The sequence below is a fragment of the Achroia grisella genome, unplaced genomic scaffold (assembly GCF_030625045.1).
Source record: "Achroia grisella isolate CSIRO2021 unplaced genomic scaffold, CSIRO_AGI_Agris_v1 utg109, whole genome shotgun sequence".
In the NCBI taxonomy this organism is placed as follows: domain Eukaryota; kingdom Metazoa; phylum Arthropoda; class Insecta; order Lepidoptera; family Pyralidae; genus Achroia; species Achroia grisella.
Window position 1 is genome coordinate 4,850,991 of NW_026712573.1, and position 19,224 is coordinate 4,870,214.

A 19,224-nucleotide genomic window follows, 5' to 3' on the forward strand; every position below is an offset into this window, starting at 1 on the left:
AATGAGTATTATTTTTAATGTACATTAATTAGAATGACGTACAGTCACATTAAAAAAGAGTGAGGGTAGAGGTTTCTCACCAGTACTTCTCCGCTTAAACTATTACTTTAACATTCTTCTTACCATGTAGATACACCTACATTAATACAGTATATTGTTTATTCTGACTTCGAAGTAACTATTCGCGTTTTGAACTGAGCTGCTCTGATTACTATGATTAATTATTTATTTTGTTCAAGTAATTACTTTAAGATTAGATTAAATATTTTGTTATTATGAATTTATGTTACCTGGTAGTTCATATTCTAAATGTAAAGATTTTAAAGGAAAGAAATGTTGTTATTTGGAAGAGCAACAGACCAGTTTACTCTTCTTTCTTAGCTAAATCTGTATTCCGTATAAAGTCTGATCATAAATATTATACTTAAGTATATAACGTTTATTTGTACATTTCCTTTATTTTATTTACTTAATGTATACTGTGTTTTTTCGCAAAGTAATATAAAATGAAGTTTTATTTATCAACTTACTGGGTTACAATAAATATTTTCTTTTTCTATTTGACGATTTTTTTATTGGTCATGGAGATAACGACAAGGCCGCTTTAATTAAATACTAGGAGACCATAATTAAACTGGGAGTTGTTTTTATTTCTCATGAATCTCGTTATCTCGCCGAGTCCATTTGCCTCAACTTAATTTGTTGAAATTGAAACTGGTGTTTAAAAATATATTTTTTAGAGAAATCGTTATAGCGTCAGTTGGAAAATGCTTGGAATAGCATAGACAAGAATAAATTAATGTTGCTTGAACTGTTATGAAGGCAAAGAATATATAGTGGTACAGGATCACTATCAATTGATAAGCGGCATATTGTTACTTCTTTGTCTTGTTCATTATATTGATATCCGTACTATTAGTATATCCATTGTGTTTGACTGTCTGGGTGTTAACTTTCCACGTCCGAAGGCTGTATTAAAATTTTACTTAAATATGCATATATTTTGCTAAGCGGACGGACATTATCTCTAAAAAGCAGACGACGTCGCTGGAAACGGCCAGTATTTATGTGGTTCTTAAGACTTATGTATTTATATTTTCTGTGAAAGTAACAATAAAGAGTTTACTATTCATACATAATGATCTACAATCAAGAATAAAACAAATAAAAAAACTTTAATAATAGTAATATTAATTTTATTTTGTATATTAGCTGCTACATACGATTATTACTACAGACTTTAATTTCACCGCTTTTAGATAAAAAATGCCTTATGGTGTTAAGTCTGCCATTTGCCAAGTAAAAAAATAAAACCATATTTCTGAGAATATAGGATAACAATGTTGTTGGACCATCAGCATTTTGCACGCGAGAATTTTCTGCGACACATTTTGATACGAACTATATTCATGATGAATTTCTTTAAGATACACATCTCAAAGAAATTCAACTGCAGCTGTTTAACTGTTGGCCATATTTCTGGGACGTGAGGATAACAATGTAACTTAACAAATTTATCTGCAATTTGGACGTGTGAACTTTCTGTAACAGATTTTGATACAAACTATCTTCAATGTGTTGAGCGGTTTAAGTGTGAAAAGGTAACAAACTGACAGGGAAATATATTTCCCATTTATATGAGTAATATTAGTATAGAGTATGGACAGATTACTTATATTCTATTCAATACTATTTATTAAAAAAGTCATATTTTTGGGACGAGAGAATAACAATGTTGTTAAGTCATCTACCAATTGCACGCGTGAATTTTCTGCCATATATTTTGATACAAACTATCTTCTATGTGATCCTCAGTTTAACTGTGAAAAGGTAACAAACTGTCACAAAAACATCCCATTACAATAGAATAGAATAGACAATCATTTATTCAAATAAACTTACACTGAAGCACTTTTGAATAGTCATCACATTTTTTTTATCTACCGCTCATTCGGAAAGCTGTCTCATCACAAGAAGTACGAGCAAGAAACTTGTGTGTTGCTCTTTTAAATAATTTTATTCTTACTTTACAATTTAAGTTTAAGTGTGTAATGTGAATACAATCCACCGATTAGCAAATATTGAATACACAACAACTGGTTAAACAATTAATAAGAGGAAATCAGTCATAGTGATTAGAGCAGACCAGTCCCTACAAGCTGCACCCGTTCACGAGTATAACGGATGAGCCAGCCGTCACTGCGCTTGACCATATTTTAGGGAGCCCAATGACCCGGCCCACCACGCCGCCACAAGTCTGGACATTTTAGTGAGCATGACTACTCAAAACACCAGACCACGTCATAACTACTCACAATTGCCATCTGATAGTTATAGTATTCACATTTTACATAAGAATGCATGCGGCAATCAATATAAAAACCGCTGCGCTTTCATATTTCTAAAATAATTAAATCAAGAAAGCATTGAGATAAATAAATTATTAAGTTGTATGCTTTTATACGGGTAATATTAGTATAGAGTATGGATAGCTTACTTATATTCTATTTATTGAATAAAAGCCATATTTCTGGGACATGAGGAGGACAATGTTGTTAAATCATCTGCAATTTGGACGTGTCAATTTTCTGTATCAGATGTTGATAGAAACTATCTTCAATGTGGTCCGAGATTTAACTGCGAAAAAGTAACAAACTGACAGACAGACATCTAATTTATACGAGTAATATTAGTATAGAGTATGTAATACTATCTTATCTGTGGTGTAAAGTATGGATAGCTTACTTTTATTCTATATCTATAAATAGAAATAAAATTGGAGTATCTGTTTGTAATATTGAAATAACCTTTTTTTACTACATGCATATGAATATAAATACTGTTCATAACCAAACTAACATTTTTTACAATTTTTGTCTGTCTGTTTGTTCTGTCTAATCTCTGATCTGATTTTGGCTGGACCGATTTTGACGGGACTTTTATTGACAGGTAGCTGATGTAACAAGGAGTAACTTAGGCTACTTTTATTTTCGAAAATGAAAGTTATGTGGAAATTCCACGCGGACGAAATCGCGGGGAACAGCTAGTATTAAATAAAATCCATATTTCTAGGACGTGAGGATAACAATATTGTTAAGCCATCTGCATTTTGCGCACGTGAATTTTATGCAACACATTATGAAGTTGTTGCTTCTTGTCGACGGTAATTTTACAATATTGCGGTTGTATTTTAAATATAACGTGTATTTTTATATTAATACTAGCTGATAGCTGCGACTTTGTTTCCTTTTTTAGGAATGTTTTTAGTTTTTTTTTCTTTCCTTTATTTTGCAAAAGATAGCCAATGTGCATGTTCGTGATACAATATATCTTTAAGCCCAACAATAAGATCTGTCCAACCGTTTGAAAAGGGAATAAACATACAAACAGAGAGAGAGAGATAGAGTAGACTTTGTTATGAGTAAAATAATATTCAAAACCACTGCATTGATTCGAAACATTCTTCTAAAAATAGCAATAATAAATAATTTCCTAAATATCTTCTATATATATGTATATAAAAATTAATTGCTGTTCGTTAGTCTTGCTAAAACTCGAGAACGGCTGAACCGATTTCGCTAATTTTAGTCTTGAAGAAATTGCTTATAAAATAATAAAAACAACATTTTTATCTGTCAAACAGACGTTCAAATTTCTGAACGTAACTAAACTTCAAAAACATATTACATATTTAATTCTGAGGCGGAACTAGCGGGTCAGCTAGTATAACAATAATTCCCTAAAGAATACACACAACGCCATTTAGAGCCAAGCTAAGCAGTGCTTGTCTTATGGATACTAGGATAACTAAAGAATACCTACTTACACACTTTTTTTTGTAAATACATATATAATATACATAGAAAGAACATAGAGATACAAACAATCATACTTCTGAATACAAATGTTTGTGCCGTGCCAGGAATCGACTATAGGAAGTAAAGCAGCGTGCTAAACCACTAGACCACCGACAACGTCTTTAAAAAAAAGATAAACAATGAAAATATACTCGTTTATGAATCAGTAAAAAATAATATTGTTACAATACTTGTACTAAGAATACATGAGAAATTGTTGCGTTTATTTCGTTCAGTCAATCAAAAATAACAGAGCGTTCTGATAGACGGTTAGAAAAATATCTCAGTATATATGACAGACATGCGAAATACAAAGAAAACAACGCAGCTGGTGTAATGCCACAGAATATAAAATAGTACTGTGGTAATGTAGTGCTATCGGGGAGCCATTGAGCGGCGAAAGAGGGGGAGGCGTACGGGAGGGGTGGTGAGAGAAATGGCGAAATAAAAAAAAAATAAGAGTCCTTTGTTGGATTTGCCGCTGGGCTAAAAACATAGATATATATATATAGTGTATAAGTGAATGTAAGTCGGTTCAAAACGTAGGCATATAAAGATATACATTTCGTATTTTTTTGGATTAGATACCGCTGTGTCGAATGTCCTAATATATTATTGACGGTCACGGTGATCTAGTGGTTAAGCACACCTCTTTACCTCCGATGGTATCGGATTTGATTCCTCGGACGCTGCAAACACATGTATTCATGAATAAGGTTGTTTGTATCGGTCTGGGGGTTTTCTATGTATATTATGTATGTATTTACAAAAAAATATGTATGTAATCCCACGTTAAGCAGAGCTTGTATTATGAGAACTGATATAAATACTTCGATATATTTTTTCAAACATTCAGACCGATACAAACAATCATACTCATGAATACAAATATTTGCATCGTGTGAAGAATCGAACCCGCGATCATAGAAAGTAAAGCGATTTGCTAAACCGCTAGACCCCCGAGGTCGCCAATAGACTGCAGACCTAATAATACTCCATGAGATTCCACCTCACAATGAAATAGTCGTGATTCGTGATTCAAATGTAGTGGAAAAGTTGAGGGAAACGTGCTCTGGCTTGTATTGCATGCCGTCTGGACGATATTGCTCTTTATTTCTATAAATTTTATAAATTCTCGACACGCCGCATAAAATTTATATCATTTTACAAAATTTATCATCGTAATATTAATACCTGAAGGTGATAATTTATATTTAAATCAAAAATAGAACGTCTAAAATTGTGCTATTGTAATAAAGAATTTAAATAACAGTTGTAACTGGCTAATCGGAAATATATTTTTTTATTCTAAATTTGTATTTGAATTTATAATTCTTTTATAGTACATTATTGTATATACTTCAAATCTATCTTGTCAATAGTTTTCCTAATATAGGTATATCTCCATAATACTGTCTTTTTCTATAGAATATAATAGAAAGAATAGAAAATCATTTATTCAAATAAACTTCATTTAAGCACTTTTGAATAGTCATAGTTATCATTCTTTTAATCAACCGCTCATTCGGAAAGCTATCTTATCACAAGAAAAACGAGCAAAAAACTTGCGTATTGCTCTTTTAAATAATCATTGTAATTTTACATTTCCAATCGATACGTGCTAATACAAACCACCAACTAGCACTAATTTATTAGGTTCAGATATTAAGTACACAGTAGGATTAAAACAGTCGTAGTGATTAGAGCAGACCAGTCCCTACAAACAGCACTCGTTCACGAGTATGATGTATGAGCCAGCCATCACTGCGCTCGACCATATTTTACGAAACCCAATGACCCGGCCCATAACGCCGCCATATGTCTGGACATTTTAGTGAGCATGACTACTCAATCCACTCGATCACGTCATAATTATTAAAAATTATAAATAAAAAAAATTATACTATGACATAATGCTATGGAAATAACTAAAATATACAAGTTTAGGCGTCGCCACGACTGTTAACTGCCTAATTATTCTAATATGGTATTATTATTATTTCTTAAACTTCAAAGAAATCTCATCTCCCCTCTTAAGGAGAGGAGATGGCAACTTACCCCCGGCAGAAGCACAGTCGGCCGGGGTTCAGGGCCCCAGGGAGAGAAACCTTATTATTATTTTTTAATTATATAAATAAATACTTGTATTTAAAAAAAACAGGTGAGTCTTGCCAGTTCTTCTCAATTGAATCTGTATATTGAACTAAACGATAGGGGAAAAATATAATACAAAGAATTTGACGTTCATAAGCGGCTAAAATAGCCTATATGAATACATTATTTTTGACTTGATTTGTTAAAGTGAAATTGAGATTATAATATTTGTCTATAGTCTTACTGAATGTAAATTAACTATGGTTGTTTTTTATAGATGATAATGGAATGGTGCAGGCGGGTACGCTAACAGTTTACGCCGGCGGGTGACATCGCCCATCGTGACAGATCTGTCAATCCACCAAGAATTTATCACGATGGATTCCAGGGGAACCGCGTGGAGGTCGACCTGACATGGTACATTGCTAGCAATAAGGTCATCAGTCCACATTACTAACAATCCTCTTTCCCCCCAATTAACTATGGTTGAATTTCGACTACTGGGCGACCACTAGTTAAATTATAGTAACCGCGTGGAGGTCAACCTGACATAAATACATTGCTAGTTGGACTATTAGTCCACATTACTAACAGCTCCCTTCTCTCCTCTATATAAATAAATAAATAATCTCAGGACAATTCACACAGTGCCATCTAGACCCAAATTAAGCTACCTAAAGCTTGTGTTATGGGTACTAGACAACTGATACAAATACATAGATATGTTTTTTTTCGTAAATACATACATACAGACCGATAGAAACAATCATACTCATGAATATAAATGTTTGTGCCGTGCGAGGAATCGAACCCGCGACCATCGGAAGTAAGGCGGTGTGCTAAACCGCTATACCACAGAGGCCGTCATATATATAAGTATAGATATATATATATATATATAAGTTTTATATAGTAATAATTTAATAGAACGCTCCATGTACAGGAGTGAGGTCGGTTAAAAACAACATTCCAATTAGTGTGATATTGTAACGTATAACAATAACATTTCTTTACGACTGTTCTCCCGAATAGGGTAGATAGAGACAATTGTAGATGCTGTAGTGAATGGAACACTTGACATGCCCACATTTCGCTGTGTATATTTAAATCTTTCGTGAAGGTTTTATTTTATTAGTAGAATATCTGCTTTATAAATTTACATATATATATATATATATATATATATATATATATATATATATATATATATATATATATATATATATATATTTATATATATATATATATATTTTAATTGTAATTTGTGTGCGTCCGTACTGTGGCCTAACTGAAAATCAGCACTGGAAACTATTTTGTTTGTAATGTGTAAATTGTTGCTTGTATTTCTTATGTTATTATTGTGTAAAACGAGTCAATAAAATTATGTTCTATTCTAACTGTTGATTCCATTGCTAGTAATGTACCATATCAGATCGATCTCCACGCGGTTCCCCTGGAAACCATCGTGTCATCTCTAATTGAACAGAATGAAACCACCTGAATACAAAATCGAACCCGCGACCATCGGAAATAAAGAAGTATACTAAACCGTTAGATCACCGAGTCCGTCACGTTACTATTATCATAATTAATTGAATACAATACTGTATACATATGTATGTACTAGCGGAGTCGATTTAAAACGGTAATCCAATTAGTATGGGCGCGGCGCAATTAATTTTCTATAATGATATCTTATTTGACATTTATATACTATCTATACATCTAAATAAAACTGGAGTGTCTGTTTGTAATTTTGAATTAACGTTTTTTTACTACATGCATATGAATATAAATATAGTACATACACCAAAATAACATTTTTTACAATTTTTATCTGTCTGTCTATTTGTTCCGGCTAATCTCTGAAATGGCTGGTCAGATTTTGACGGGAATTTCTTTGGTAGTCTTTTGGTAGCTGATGTAATAAAGAGTAACTTATGCTACTTTCATTTAAAAAAAAAAATTCCATGCGGATGAAGTCGTGAGTACAGGTAGTAGTTAATAAATATAAAATAATATTATAAAAAATAAAATAATGTATATTATTTTTATTATTGATTTATATGCAAAATGTATTTTTTATGCATAATTAAAAAAATATTTGCATACAGCATTCCTTCTGTATATAAACGATAAGTATGAGAATTTATATATAGATATTTTATATGTTACGTGCTAAAATGAGATAAACATATATTTAGTTGCTAGTTAATTTTCGTTTCTATTATTACTGTTAATTGAGTTACATTTTCTTTTGAGCAAAAATCTAATGGCCCTTACCCGTAAATACTATTCGATATTTGAAAAAACTGGCCAGTATATTAACAATTTGTCGCCAAACATTAGTTGATATACCTATTTATTGTTAATGGAAAGAATATATGTACTTACGGTGCTACCAAATAAATACAATCGAATAAAATGCTGCAAAGACAATAAACGGTAGACAATACCCGCTTCGATATTATCGGATTTTCTCTCTTTACTTATATTCTCCTGGTACTTAAACTATACCCGGGTAATGGAGGTTTCGGAAAAATATTTTTGTAAAGGCTATTGGAGAGGTTGAGTCTATTTATAAAATGACAGCCACTTTTTACTACTTATAAGAACATTTTTGTGAAGTGCTTTATTTTTTTATTGTCCTGTATGTATTGTAATGTAATAATAGTGGTTCTGTAATACTATTACAACAAGAATTTTTTACTGCCTTTTTGTTGAGGTAAATTTTGAAAAGCAATTAGAAGCTTTGTGGGTTATACTTTGTATTTTTTTTTCTATGTAAATAGAATGACTAGCAAGCTGACAGCCAGTGATGGTAAGTGATAAGTTGATAACATTCACCTATATAAGAACAGCACCACAGCCAAATGTCAAGTTTTTTTATACCATCTGATGGTAAACGTTTACATTAGCCTATGGACACCAGAAACACGAGGGGTATCACATGCGTGTTACCAACCGTTAAGATTTAATATGGGTATATTAAGGTTTCTTAAGGGTCGGCGATGTCTTGAAAAACCCCATGTCTTTCGACAAAATCTCGGCAGGTAGTTCATTCTACAGTCTAAGTGTACGCAGGAGGAAGATCCTCTGAAACCGTACTGTCCGAGACCACCCAAGTTACAGCGTGTGGGGATGACACAATTTTCCCTGTCAATAGCGAGAGGTGCAATAGTAAAAGGTAGCTGTAGGCATTATGAAAATGTTCTTGAATTTCGTAAAACGTAAGTCTACGTGGGATACGCTATATGTAATGATATATTTCTATTATTTGCTATTCTAGCAAAATAAAAGAAATAATAAACACTTCGAAGATAATCACAATAATGACAATATTTAATTCATATCATTTTACTAATTCTTGGATTTTTATTATCTTGATTAATTCCGCTACAATTAGCATATGTAAGATCAAACATCAGTGCGAACACTTGACTACCGTTACGACCTTCTCTAATGGTGATCAAATTCCGACTGTTATTGAGTCTACACCCATATTGCGACACGTGTTTCGTCTCTAAATAAGGTATCATCTGGCATTTAATAGAGTTCGGATATAACTTGGAAGCCTAGTGTTGAGTGTTGGGCGACCAAACCGCAATAGAATTAAACGAAATAGTTGTATCGTATCAACATTTAAAGAGCATGATAGAAGATCGCGGAAAGTAGCATGAGCTGCACCGATATTTATGTTAATTTTATACCTTTTAATATGTATAATAGGTTTCTGTTATATTTTTTATTTTGATTGCAAAGCAAGCAATACCGTTATGTCAGTCGCCCTTACAATATTATTATAACACGATTTTAATTTCCAAATCGGCTCAAAGTTACTTTGTCCTCCATCCCTTTGATCCCGTGATACATCTAAAATTTTCCATTATTTTTTTTCGCGTATGATAAATGAGAGGTATATGTGTATTCAAGTTAAGTAAATAAGGGGCGCTCAAAGCTGGCCCTTTCCTGCCCTACAAAAGGTCCATTCGTTGTTTGCTTGGAAAATATTATTATTAGGGATCCGTTACAAGGTAAGGTTAAGTGCGAGAGAATATAAGCAGCTCGGTTCAAAATAAACAAGGTGTAACACAAAAGGTATAGCAATTTGCATGCAATATAAAATTTATAAGGCATATGCAAAATATTATAGAATAGTGCATGGAAATGCACTGGAAGAACCTGTATCTAATATTTTTGTATAGAATGAAGATTCAATATCTCTAATAAGTATTATTTATTATTATTATTATTACTTTATTACTACTGTTATTACTATATCTATACATATAAGATAGTTATGGAGTATATCCAGCGAAATTTGGCCAAGTCAAATGTTGCTTTATAACGATGTAGTTAATTTGCAATGTGTCCTTTTTTTATTTTTATCGTGTGAAATAATCTTCAAAAACCGTTCTCCCGCCGTAGGGGTGTGTGGGATTTGTTCAAACAAACTGAAATGGAAATGGACTGATACGTATAAAATAATAAAATAGTTTCGTTTAGGACGAAATGTAGAAAATAAAAATGGATGTGGGCACAATGAGCCATTCGCATCAGGCGAGCTACTGTCAGCTGCAGACACTCTCTGCCTCTCGAAGTCTGCACGCAGCCATGTCCGACCATTGTGGCGCGCGACTCACTTGATCTCTACCATTTTCTATTGAGGAAAAATGGTATCATAGTTAATTTCTATGAATATATCTGTCTAGCTATCTAGCTGTTTCGGAAAACTTTGTTTTGCTAAATAAATTATAGTACTAATATTGGTATAAAAATAGGGGTTATTGGTGAAAGGGTAAAAAGTAAGTTGTATGTATTTTTCAATGATATATAAAATGTTAGAGATTTTTTTTAAGTACGTTCAAGGCACACACACACACAAACAGACACCAGGCACAGTAAATGCAACAAGGAAACAATGCTAAATCATAATAAATTACAAATACTAAATTTTGTCAGAAAAATAATAAAAAAAAATTATGTGTAAGTCACCCTTATCATTGAGGTGTATGAAAAATAGATGTTAACTGATTTTTAGGTAACATGTCATAATAATCACCAGTCTCTATTATGAACAGTCCCTTTCCCCCTGTCCGTGATGCTTTTCATGTATATAGGCGAGGATTCTAATCTACCACTTCCTATAGTTCTATTAATTTATTTGCCACTCCAGGTACAAAAAAAGGAAGGATAATGAATGAGTCACGAAGAGGAAACTATTGTTTGAAATACATAGATATAATCTTTATTCAAATAAATGATCGTAATTCTGAACACTTTTGAATATTTTCTTTTTACGATTCAGCTGCCACATTCTGAAAGTAGATTCATCCAAGCAAGAAATTCGGTTGGAAATTCTAAATTGTATTGGATCTTAATCGTATTTACAATACACCGCTCGCAGCTGCTGGTAGGCATCTCGCTGTTTTCATTTAATAATATTGATGCATTGTGCCGATTCCCTTTGTACATATTTACTTTGACAATATTTTTACGCTCCTTCCCTTTTCTCCTATCATCTTATGCTATACTGGTACTTTTTTATATTCAACTAGCTGTTGTTCACGGCTTTGCACATGTCTTTATTTTAATTTAAAAATATTTAAAGACGAAGAGATTGTTTGTTTGTTTGGTTGGATACGCTAATATCTGGAGTTGCTGTTTCGAATTAAAAGACATTTATAGTATTGGCTAGCCTACTTATGAAGAAAGACTATCAGCTATATAACTTGATGTTAGGGCCAATAGGAGCGGAACAGCAATGAAAAATATTTGCAAAAACGTGAAAAATGTTACGCAGACGAATTTGCGCGGGTCAGTTTGTCAGATTTATTTCAGAGTAATAAACCACTAGGTCGCGACGCTCTCAAATAATATTAGGCATGTGTAAATATTATTTCTTGTTTATATGACAAGGCACTACTTATATATTCTTACACTTCATCATATAGCATGTTTTAAATGGACCAGCGACTGAGTCACTTGCAGCCTGGTCATTATCTCATTGCTACTCCCATTTGTTCATTACGTGCGCAATTCTTGACCTCTCTTCAACCAGGCCAGTTGAAGCACTCTCCAGCCGAGTAAAATTGAGTTTAAATATTATCAGTATAGAAATATTCTTATTATTCAAATTTTCAAATTTAAAATATCTTTAATCATGTATATAGATCTATTACAGACTCTTAAATGTCAAATCAACCGTGAGTTCGGAATGATTTCGAGATGAGAAGAACTGATAAGAAACTCTGCTGGTATTCTTTAATTTTTGAGAAGTCTACACTACTCAAAAATTAAAGAATACGAGCGTAAGATAGAAAAAAAATGCTTTCAGAGCCTACATACATACATGTGTGCTTATCTACATACATATGTATATATAAGTATATACATATATGGTAGCCCATATATATACAAGCCATATTGTTACATAACAATAAGGCCAGTAGTCTTCATTATACAAACTAAAAAAACATAAAATTTAGACAAGCTGATGTTCCTGATGAGGACCTTTCTGATGTTGAGTGATAACCAATATAATATACATATATATATAAATAATTCTACATACATCATGTCATGTCAATATATAATACCCGTAGTGGAACTTAGATGTGTCAGAATTATGGAAGATGAAGATATCTTGAGCCTGTACCATGTAATTTCAGTGTCATGTCTCACCCAACAAAACACAGCTTGGAGCTAAGCTGCAAGGCTGTTGAAGTAGGTGTGACAGATGTAGGAATGACAGAGAGAGATTTTTTTAATGGATGATGGAATCGTGCTCCCGCCTACGCTAACGGTTTACCATAGCGGGGTACCAGTGGATTGTGATAAGATGAACATGAGTTCAGGTCTGTTAGTGTGACAAATTGACTAGGAAGTTATTACGATGATTTCCAGGGGAACCATGTGGAGGTCATCCTGGCATGGTACATACCGAGCATTTAGTGCACAAAATTATAAACCAAGTGAAAATTATCTCGTAACTCCATTTAGGATTATATGTATTATCAGATACTAAGTAGAGACTATGAAAGCGCAAGCGTGTGTGTATTATAGTTCAATAAACGACCAAAGATTAACCTGCCAAGTCTATAATTAATGAGCAGCATTATATTACTGTCTGTATATATATCCCTATCTGTGGGCAACGTCGTTATTCGGCTACATGGCTTGTTCACTATTAGATCTCAGACGGGATGCCCATTAGTGTGAAAATTCTATATACATTCAATAAAGAAAATGGATTTTCATTTGAAATTTTCAAACGTATGGAGCATGTCTCATATACAAGAATATTAGCCGTGCCTGCGGTTTCACCCGCGTCAAATTTATAGCCTATATGTTATTCTGATGCATAAACTATATTACTGTAAAGTTTCATCTAAATGCGTTTAGTAGTTTTTGCGTGAAAGAGTAACAAACATCCATACTCCCAAACTTTCGCGTTTATAATATTACTAGCTGTGCTCGTGGTTTCAACTGCGTTAAATTTCATTTAAAAAGTAGCCTATATGTTATTCTGATGCATAAGCTATATTACTAAAGCAGAGCTTGTGTTATGGGTACTAGACAACTGACAGGAATACTTTTTTTTTTGTAAATATATATATAATACATGTAGAGATTATATATTTATTTACAAAAAAAAATGTATAATAAACCCAGACGAATATAAAGAATCATACTCATGAACACAAACATTAATACCATGCAAGGAATCAAACTCGCGACCATCGGGTGTAAGGCGGTGTTAATAATCCGCTAGACCACCGAGACCGTCAATACAAAAACTCAAAACTCTCTTTATAACATTAGTATACAATATTTAATATACATTTTATTATTATATCTTTCATGCAAATTGCGTAGCCTACAGTCAAATGACTTTTCAATGGCGTCTTCATTTTAGGCTTTAGGCATCTAGGTTCATTATAAATGGCCAGCTATAAAAAGTAAATCGACTGGAGCATAAACTCGTTTCCAAATAATGGCTTTTCTATATTTTGCAAATTAAATTATGAACGCTCACCGCCGAAATCTTTTAGCATCGTTTTTTTAATTTTTTTTTATACTGGTTCCTTTTTTTACGATGGTAGCAAATAGGTATACGGCCCATCTGATGGTAAACGGTTACCGTAGCCTATGGACGTCTGAAGCAACAGGGGTGTCTCGTGCAGGGTGTAAAGGGAATAAATAAGAAACCTTAATAAATCTTTCTTGAAAAACCCTATGCTGTAGTCACTCGAGAAAACCTCGGTAGTTCATTCCACAACCTAAGTGTACGCAAGGGGGATGGGGATTGTCAGTAATGTGTACTGATGATCTTATTGCTAGCAATGTACCAGGTCAGGTTGACCTCCTCGTGGTTCCCTCTGAAAGCCATCGTGATAAATTCACCAAGAATTTATCACGATGGTTTTCAGGGGCATGAGAATCAATTAGACCTGACCTCATGTTCATCTTATCATCCTCCAATGGTGCTCCGCCACCGAAAACCGTTAGTGCAGAAGGGAGCACTATTTCATTATCAAACATAGATAAAGTGAACACAAGTGGATGCTCCTCTGAAAACGCACTGTTCGAGACCACTTAGGTTCTAGCGTATGGGGTTAACTTCCTTGTAGATGGTGAGCGGTGTGATGGTAAAAGGTAGCTGTAAGCATCATATCGAAAAATTCGTCAGAACATATTTCACATAACTGGAACGACAAAACAAACTGATGAACTGCCAGAGGAAAATGGATCGTAGCCTATATACTGGTCATTTTTGATGTTAAAGTGAAATTGAAAACTTTATACTCATGAATACCAATGTTTGTACCGTGTGCGTAATCGAATCTGCGACCATTGGAAATAAAACGCTACGCTAAACCACTAGACCACCGAGGCATTCAAAAGTAGAATATTTAAGATAGAATAGTATTAAATTGTAACCTATTATCAATTATTTCTATTCAAAAACCTTACGTATATCATGATTATATTTATGACTAGGTAACTGAGACGGTTTAGGCACTCAGTTTTATCTTATAAAATACTTTCATTTGTAACAAAACATATAAGAGAAATATAAGAATTTACATTTGAAAATAAGATAAAACATATATAATAATAATAACACAATAAATCCTGAAACAAAGGATACACACACTTTCTCTAATAATAACCTTTTTTATTGCTGTAGATGTCGCTGCAAACATATAGTTATATGTTTACACTAGTTCTGCCCGCGACTTCGTCCGTGTGGAACAGTGACATTGGATAGCTTAAAATATTTAATATTCTGACTTAAAAAATCTAAAGAAATACATAAGTTACATCGTTCTACCTTCAAAAATGACGAATGACAAACTTTCACCCCCTATTTTATTTTACCTTTTTAAAGACAAAATTTTTACATACTTTTATTATTTTTTTTTGTATATAATCAACAGCCTAAAAAATAAGTTTCAAGCTTCTAGCTTTAAATATATCCTTTCACAAAGTACTAGACCAGTGTTTCCCAACGTCGGGCCCACGCATCACAGGGGGGCAATTTGATTGTTAAGGGAGGCACTGGGGCAATTCGAAAATGGTTTCTTTATTAAAATTATATGGAAAGTTAATTTCAATTTATAATTACATGTATTGAAAACTAACTTACTATTTATTTCCTACTACAATATAACGTATACTACAAATAACTACAATTTCCTAGTGAATTTCCTAGGGGAGGGATGCATAAGAATTTTAGAAAGGCTATGGTGGGGTATGGTACTAAAAAGGTTGGGAAACTGATGTAGTCTATCGGTGTACCAAATTTCATTTTAATCGATTCAGCAGTTTTAGCGTGGAAGCGAGACAGACAGACAGATAGATACTTTCGCATTTATAATATTAATAAGGATTAGTAAGTAAGTAAGTATAGGTATGATCACACACGTAAAAGAAGCATTTCACTTTTATTACCCTATAATGTACTCGTAGTATGTTAAGTAATAAATGTTACCCTTTAACTGCCTTACATTTTATTATCACCAATAAACAGAAAAGAGAAGAAAATAACGGTATTTGTGAAAATAATACTTATTATTTACTAGCTGTACCCGCGGTTTTATTCGCATGAAATTCATTGCCTGTGTTATTTTGATCCATAAGCTATATATGACTGTAAAGTTTCATCAAGATTCGTTTAGTAGTTTTTGCGCGAAGATTAACTGATAGCTATTCATCCATTGCGACACTGAAGTGGCAATGGGCAGGGCACATAGCTCGTAAGACAGATGGCCGTTGGAGCAATAAAGTCCTCGAGTGGCGACTACGGAGCAGAAGACGCAGCGTGGGAAGGCCTCCAGCAAGGTGGACCGACGACCTGGTCAAGATCGCTGGAAGGCATTGGATGCGCGCAGCGCAGGATTGATCGTCATGGAGATCTTTGGAGGAGGCCTATGTCAAGCAGTGGACGTCTTCCGGGCTGCGATGATGATAATGGCAATGATCTATCCGTATTTACGTTTATTATATTAGTAAGATCTACTTTTGACAGCCTCGATGTCCTAACGGATTAGCGCAGTGCTTTACTTCCAATGGTCATGGGTTTGATTGTTTGTGTGGGTCTGGGTGTTTTCTATGTATAATATGTATGTATTTACGAAAAAAATATCAATCTATTTGTATCAGTTATCTAGTATTCATAACAAAAGCTTTATATAGCCTAACTTGGGTTTAGATGGCACTGTGTGAATTGTCCTGAGATTATTATTATTAGTCTTTTTTTTCATACATTTTATTATTATTATAAGATTTTAGTAGTCAGGAATAGCAACGCGTAAGTGCTATCACAAGCATCACATGATAACATGATATCAGTATCGCTGTTCATGTATATGGAGATGGCTACTACTTACCACTAAGTGGGTCGTCAGCTCGTTTGCCATTACTATTATATAAAAAAATATAGGTTCTACCAGGTATTTACGCCTATATTTATGGCTATAAAAATGTCACATGAATCTTTGTCTAAATCCTCACGAATTCAGATTGCTAATGTTATGTTTGAACAGTACAAAATCTCTTGGAAAAAATGCTTTATATCAATTATGTATTTACATTATTAAGTTAATATAATATAATAATGTCCAAAATTTGCGGACATTATTATTAATTAATCATTTATTATATTAAATTTTGTTTTAAAATTAATTTGTTTATTATAGTAAATTTTGTCTTCCGTTTAAAAAAAAATATTATCATCATATCTTTTACAGTTAACGTTATTTGGTTATTTTCACCCGCAATGATAAGTCTATCACCCCATCAAAGGGAGATGTATAAAATATATACATAAATAATAATAATATGACACGTAACTCTAACCTATCGCTAGCCGTCTTTCTTTTTTTTTTTTTTTATGGATGATAATGGAATGGTGCACCCGCCTACGCTAACGGTTTACGCTGGCGAGCCACCAGTGGGGGATGATAAGATGAACTAGAAGTCAGGTCAGTTAGCCCATCTTGACAAATTCACCAAGAATTTATCATAATGGTTTCCAGGGAGCACCGCATGGAGGTCAAGTTGACATGGTACATTGCTAGCAATATGATCATCAATCCACATTACTAACAATTCCCTTTCCCCCAGCCGTCTTTTTTAACACATGTCGTATTGTAAAAAAAATCTTTCGTTATCACATTCATAATCGTCATGTTATTTTTAAACTCATCCATGCTTGGCTAAGGTCCGCGTGTTAGAAGGTATTGCTCCCGTAAAAAAGGACATACATAATATATATAAATAATAGCGGACAATTCTACTAGACCTGATAGAATACCTAAATCTTTTTTTTGTAAAATACATAGAAAATACGCTGACCAATACAGATACAAATATTTACATCGTGCGAGGAAATGAACCCGCAACCAATAGTAGTAAGGCGGTGTACTAAATTGCACAGACCCGAGTTTGTCAATATGGTTTGTTTAAACTAATTATGAAGTTTAGCTTGAAAAGGCATAGGCTGTCAGATTTAATTATACTGTATCCCATTTCTAATTATATCATTAGAATAAAGAAATGTGAAAAGTTCAAACTCGTTAAAATTTATCCGGTTATTCCGTCACAGATTCAAAGTTAGCAACAAGCACGTTCCTAAATGTTTCACTCAAACCGTAATTACAGTTGCTATATGAGCAATAAATTTAATTTTAAATATAAAAAATGGGCACAATCTTATCTAAATATTTTTACAGACTCCGACCACAAAAACCCATCTCAAACCAAAGCGACACCGTAATTACTGAATTGTCCTCATTCCGCTAAGTGAATATAAATGTAACATAGCCCCAATAAAGGCAGAAGTCATGCCGACCATAACCCTCGAAACGTCTCAAATGCCTTTTAAAATATCCATCACAAATTCAAGTTTTTTAATAACGGCTCCCCGTGGACGAGACGGCTTTTTAACTAGCAAAGTTCGGTTGTAAAATAAGAAAAATATCATTTATTTAAGCATTATAACAAGAAAGAAATGTATTAAATTTACTTACAAGATTCGTGAAACTTCTCCGCTGCTTTCAACAACTATAGAAGAATATACGGAGTTGGAAATTTGCCTGGAATTCGTGATAGCGTAAGGCGAGAGACGCGACCGGTCGCGAACACCGACCGGCGTAGACTGAAAATTATTTCGCTTTTCAGAGGGATGGAAACACCCTATGCAATCTCTCGGTGTTGCATCCTCCCCCAGTACCAATAGACACTCATTCGTATAATTTCCGCGGCAGTTTCTGACGTTCTCTGCCTTGATACAAATTGTTTCCCCATTTGTAATGGAGTGAGACATAGTCTTGGTTCACACGAAATAGGACTTAATTCTTATTTAAATTTGGTGTCAAATTGTTTGCATGAGCGTATTGATGTTCGTTTAAAGTCTGAATATAGATAGGTAGGGGTCATTTACAGCGGAGATTTCGTCTGGACATTAAACAAACTGTTTATTTTTTACATTGACTTAAACGGCTCTGGGTTCTTATAATAATAATTAACATAATTTCCCAATGTTACACTTGTAATCCCATAATTATTTATATTAAAATTAATATAATAAATTTAATATTTTAATATAAACGGGGTTAGTCGTACCTTAAGGTTATGAACTTAATGAAACTGAATCTCTCTATTAAGTTAATTTGAATAGAGATTATCTAACTAATAATCTCTGTTCAAATTAACTTAAGACCATGAAGACAATATTATTATTTTATTTTATACTAGCTGTGCCCGC

The 19,224-nt window shown here is 33.3% G+C and overlaps 1 protein-coding gene across 1 annotated transcript in view; it reads right to left on the reverse strand.

The window, feature by feature from the left end:
• LOC131844786 (uncharacterized protein CG3556) overlaps positions 1–18,584 on the reverse strand; it is a 126,429-nt gene extending 107,845 nt beyond the window's left edge. The window contains exon 1 of the mRNA XM_059193754.1: positions 18,488–18,584. The gene's annotated coding sequence lies outside the window, so the exon portion shown is untranslated. The remainder of the gene's footprint in view (positions 1–18,487) is intronic.
• Positions 18,585–19,224: the final 640 nt, after the last annotated feature.